Source organism: Equus asinus, unplaced genomic scaffold (genome assembly GCF_041296235.1).
Source record: "Equus asinus isolate D_3611 breed Donkey unplaced genomic scaffold, EquAss-T2T_v2 contig_138, whole genome shotgun sequence".
Classification (NCBI taxonomy): domain Eukaryota; kingdom Metazoa; phylum Chordata; class Mammalia; order Perissodactyla; family Equidae; genus Equus; species Equus asinus.
The window spans coordinates 16,800-21,526 of NW_027224781.1; the positions used below are offsets into that span (position 1 = coordinate 16,800).

The 4,727-nt window shown below is 70.7% G+C and overlaps 1 non-coding gene across 1 annotated transcript; it reads right to left on the reverse strand.

The window, feature by feature from the left end:
* Positions 1–476: 476 nt before the first annotated feature.
* On the reverse strand, positions 477–595 carry LOC139043037 (5S ribosomal RNA). The gene has a single exon (XR_011500115.1). It is a non-coding gene; the product is annotated as a 5S ribosomal RNA (ribosomal RNA).
* Between the last annotated feature and the right edge of the window lie 4,132 nt (positions 596–4,727).

Genomic DNA, 4,727 nt, shown 5'->3' on the forward strand with positions numbered 1-4,727 from the left:
ATCCGTTCCACCTGACAGGACGACTCTACCCAGCGGCTGGGGCAGCGGGGGCGGGGCGCCGAGGGAAGGGCTGGGGTGTCACCGGAGCGGGAGCCGAGCGGGTGGGAAGAGGCCGAGGCCAGAGGGAGCCGGCCGGCGGCGTGTGCGGCGTCGGGGTCCCGGTCCCGGTCCCGGTCCCGGTCCCGGTCCCGGTCCCGCCGGGCTGGCCCCGATTGGCCCTGGGTTCGGGTGGGGCCGCGAGCTGGAAGGGTTGGGCTGTGGCGGGGAGGGGTTGGGCCCTGCCCATGGGCGGCGCCGGCGGGCCCGCGGTGCGGAGGGGGGCGGGAGGGGAGGGGGAGGGTGGGGGGGGTCGGGCTGGCTGGAGGGGTGGGGGGCGTCCGCGGAGGACGGAGGCCGGAGGCCGCAGGACGGAGGAGGGGCGGCAGGAGCGCGGAGGGAGCCGCGCCCGGCCGGCGGCAAAAGGCGAGGGAGGCAAAAGCCTACAGCACCCGGTATTCCCAGGCGGTCTCCCATCCAAGTACTAACCAGGCCCGACCCTGCTTAGCTTCCGAGATCAGACGAGATCGGGCGCGTTCAGGGTGGTATGGCCATAGACGCTGGCGCCTGCCGCCGGCGCCCCTAAGAAGCCGCGCCGCGTCGCCCGGCCCGCGGCTCGCGCGCGCCCAGGCCTCTGTGACGCGCACCCGCCGCCGGCGCCCCCTGCGCCCGCGCCCGGCCTGCCGCCTTCCTCCCGCTGCTGCCTCCCGCCGCGGCCGCCTCGGGCGCGGCCAGCGGGCCAGCCAAACCCTGCGCTGCCCCGCCCTGCTGCCCTCCCAGGGCGCGGAGGCCTGGAGCAGCCCGGGGTGCGAGGAGGCGGGGCGGGGCGGGCGGCGGTGGGAAACGAGGGGTGGTGGGGGCGGCGGTGGGGGCGGGGATGGGGGCGGGGCGCCTGGCTGGGCGCTCTCCCCTCGCGGCCCGGGAACACTCCAGGCCGCCCTGGCCGCTCGGATCCGGCGATGGGTCGCAGGAGATGCGGCTGCTGGGAGGGGGGTGGCGCGGGGCACTTGGCCCGAGGCGTCGGGGCGTCGGGCCGCCGGGCCCGTGCTCCTCTGAGTCCCCTCCGGCCCGAGGGGCCTCCCAGCGGGAGCCCTGACCTCTGCGGCGCCGGCCGGGCCCCGACTTGCCCAAACCCAGGCGGAGCCACCGGCGCGACCAGAGGGCGTCAGCGGAAGCCCGCCGCGCTGCCCCTGAGGGAGCGGGGAGGCGGGGCGGCCACACTTCCCCCCCGCCAGCGCCGCCCAGGAGACCGGCACCCCGCCCCCAACCCGCCCCTCGCGGGGACCCTGGACAGCTCCTGCTGGCGCCAGCCCAGAGACCCAGAGACAGAGACAGAGACAGAGACACGGAGAAACAGAGAAACGGCGACACGGAGAGGATCCAAGACACGGACCTAGACAGACACCCACCCTGACCCAGAGAGGCTCTGCCCAAGAGCTCGCTTCCCCCCCAGGAGGGCGGTGGTGCTGGAGCTGGGCCCGGGCCAGGAGGCAGGGGCCCCGGGGCTGGCGATCACCCCTGGGGCCCTAGGCCGCGCAGACAGGCTCTCAGGAGTCCCGGGCTCCCGGCATCGCTGCCCCGCCATCGCCCAGGAACCACAGGCAGGCACCGGAGCTCGCTGGCGCGCTCTGTCTGCGCTTGCGTGTGCGTGTGCTTGTGCGGGTTGTGCGAGTGGGTGTGTAGGCGTGTGTGTGTGTGTGTGTGTGTGTGTGCGCGCGCGCGCGCGCGCCTGTGTGTCTGTGTGCCTGTGTGTGTGTGTGCGTCCGGGTTTGTGTGTTCCTTTCTCTCCGCTTCTTCGCTCTGGCTCTTTTCCTCTTTCTGCCGGGCACCCCCGACCTTACTGAGTTGATAGAAGGAGCAGGCAGAAAAGTCAGGGCCCAGAGAACTTGGCACGAGAAAGCAGCTCCATCTACCAGACATGTAGAAGCCCCTCCCCGACGACCGACCGCAGCGTCCCCGTTCTGCTCAAGTGCCGCTGGGGACGTTGCCCGGGATCTCCCGCCCGCTAGGTCACCGACGAAGGCGCCTCCGTCTTCCCAAGAGCGCGCTCGCGCCCAGGACGGAGGGAGGAGCAGCACGGTGTGATGACGGGGAGGAAGAGTCGCGTCCGAAGGCCCGTCGGTGCCTGCCGACGTCCCGGCTCTCCCTGTCTCGAGACCTCTGGGCTTCAGGGTTCTGTGCCGCAAGGCTTTCCCGCCGCACCCCCCGGGACCCAGGGCGCGCTGTGTGCGCTGCCCGTCTCCAGCGTTTGGGCCCTGTGGGCCTTCTTGCGTCCCACTGGAAAGGGGACCCTGGGACGGAGAGAAGATGGGCAGGGGGCGGGCTTCGGCAAAGAGAGCGACGGCCATCCACAGACGTCCGACGAGGCCCTCCGGGGCGCCAAGCTCTCCATTTTCCACGGCACGTGTCCTCGTCAGGTTCTGCCACCTCTGGCCGGCATGCGTAGGCACACCGCTGGTCTTGCGGCCCCAGAGGCGAGGAGGCGAACGCCCCGGAGGCCGAGATTGGCACCCGCGTTCTCGGCTGCTGGGTGGCCAGCACCTAGGAGAGTGTCTGGCCGGAAGCAGCCAGGCGATCGATCCCTGGGTGCTGGATGAGCCTCGGCGGCAAGAAGTAGGCTCGTGGGGAAGGACGGCGGCCGAGGCCCGGGCCCCCACCGAGGCCGCGCTCCGTGCTGAGCGGTCTGCTCCGTATTTCCCGCTTGCGTTCTCACCAGCACTCGCCCCCGCAAGGAGGCACGAACGCCAGGACCCCCTCGCACCAGAGGAGGAAAGCGCAGCTCAGGGAGGGCACGTCACTCGCGGGAGACGGCGCCCCTTGGGTTTCAGCTCAGGACTTCGGTCTCCCGAGCCTGCGTTTCGGGGCAAGGCTCCGGTCCCGCGCTCCGGGAAACTGACAGGGACGCAGTCCCGCTTCTCCCCGCAGAAGGTGCTCCTCGGAGATCAGATCCGGGGACCCGTCAGAACCACCCCGGGCACGAGCTGGCAGGGAGCGACGCGCACCGCACCCCCCCCCTCCCCCATCCCGCAGCCCGCAGCCCGCAGCCCGAGGAAGCGAGGAGCAGGCGATAGAGGCGCTGGGTTGGCAGGAGGGGAAACGGGGCCGGCAGGAGAAGCGAACCGCGAAGAGACTCCCTCCCAGGACGACGATGGCTGAACGGGGAGAGGAGGGAGCTTTGGGTCCTCTCTCGTCCTGCTTTGACCGGGATGTCCCCATTTTTCCACAGCGAGCGAGTATGGCTCTTGGATTCGGTGGGGAAGACGTGATTTATCTGGAGGACTTTTCCCTTCGGGGGTTCAAAGTCCGTTCTCTGAGGCAAGGCTCCCTCTCTGCCTCCCTGTCCTTCCCATTCGCCTCCCCGGAAGCCAGCTCTCCTCCCGGTTTCCTGGATCCCTTGGCCACGGTCCTCTGTTGCAAACACAGGCAGGTGCAAAGAAGATGCGAAAGGCTGCCCGAGCCACGCGAACGGAAAGCTGAAGCCAGGGAGCCAGGAAGGGCTGGCTGCTGAGGGAGGACGTGTCCTGTCAGGAGGCTTTTCAACTCCCTCTGACAGATGCGGCCTGGAGGGGCGGGGCCCGGCCGGGGCCCTGGGGTGGTAGGGGTCGGGTGTGAGGGGGTGGGTGGGGAGGCGGGGGGAGGCGGGAAGAGAGGGAGGCCCCCGAGTGAGGGGACACCAAAAGCCTCAGCCATCAAGACTCCTCGTCTTTGCATCCAGCGTTCTCAAACTCAAAACGAACGCAAGCTCATCCACCAGGAGCAACGTAGCAGCGTTTCCAAGCGAGGCAGGACCGCCCGAAGGCGAAAGCAGAATGGGATCCTAGTCAGGTGGAGCTTGAAACTCAGACCCACCCACCCCCCTACCCCCCCCCACCACCACCACCTCCCCCCCTCCCCCCCACCCCGGGAAGGGGGCTTCTGGAAGGAAAAGCGAGACAAACTGACAGGGACAAACTTAGGTCGGGAAAGGAGTGTTGATTGTGAATGAGCCTCTCAAGGACAAGCAAGCGGGTACCAGGTTTTAGAAGATGACCTGCAGCGGCAGAGACGCCAGCAAAGGCAGAAGCCATCCCGTCTTGGGTGAGGTGCCCGAGACGCTCCTCTCTAACCCAGTCCGCCCTGTCCTTGGAGAAGCGGGCGGTGTCTGGAAAAGCCTGACCAGGTGCCTTTCCTCGGTGGGCGGGGCTGGTCGCTTTGGGACCCGTTTGGGCCTCCCGGCACCGCCGTGGAATCCGTTCCACCTGACAGGACGACTCTACCCGGCGGCTGGGGCGGCGGGGGCGGGGCGCCGAGGGAAGGGCTGGGGTGTCACCGGAGCGGGAGCCGAGCGGGTGGGAAGAGGCCGAGGCCAGAGGGAGCCGGCCGGCGGCGTGTGCGGCGTCGGGGTCCCGGTCCCGGTCCCGGTCCCGGTCCCGCCGGGCTGGCCCCGATTGGCCCTGGGTTCGGGTGGGGCCGCGAGCTGGAAGGGTTGGGCTGTGGCGGGGAGGGGTTGGGCCCTGCCCATGGGCGGCGCCGGCGGGCCCGCGGTGCGGAGGGGGGCGGGAGGGGAGGGGGAGGGTGGGGGGGGTCGGGCTGGCTGGAGGGGTGGGGGGCGTCCGCGGAGGACGGAGGCCGGAGGCCGCAGGACGGAGGAGGGGCGGCAGGAGCGCGGAGGGAGCCGCGCCCGGCCGGCGGCAAAAGGCGAGGGAGGCAAA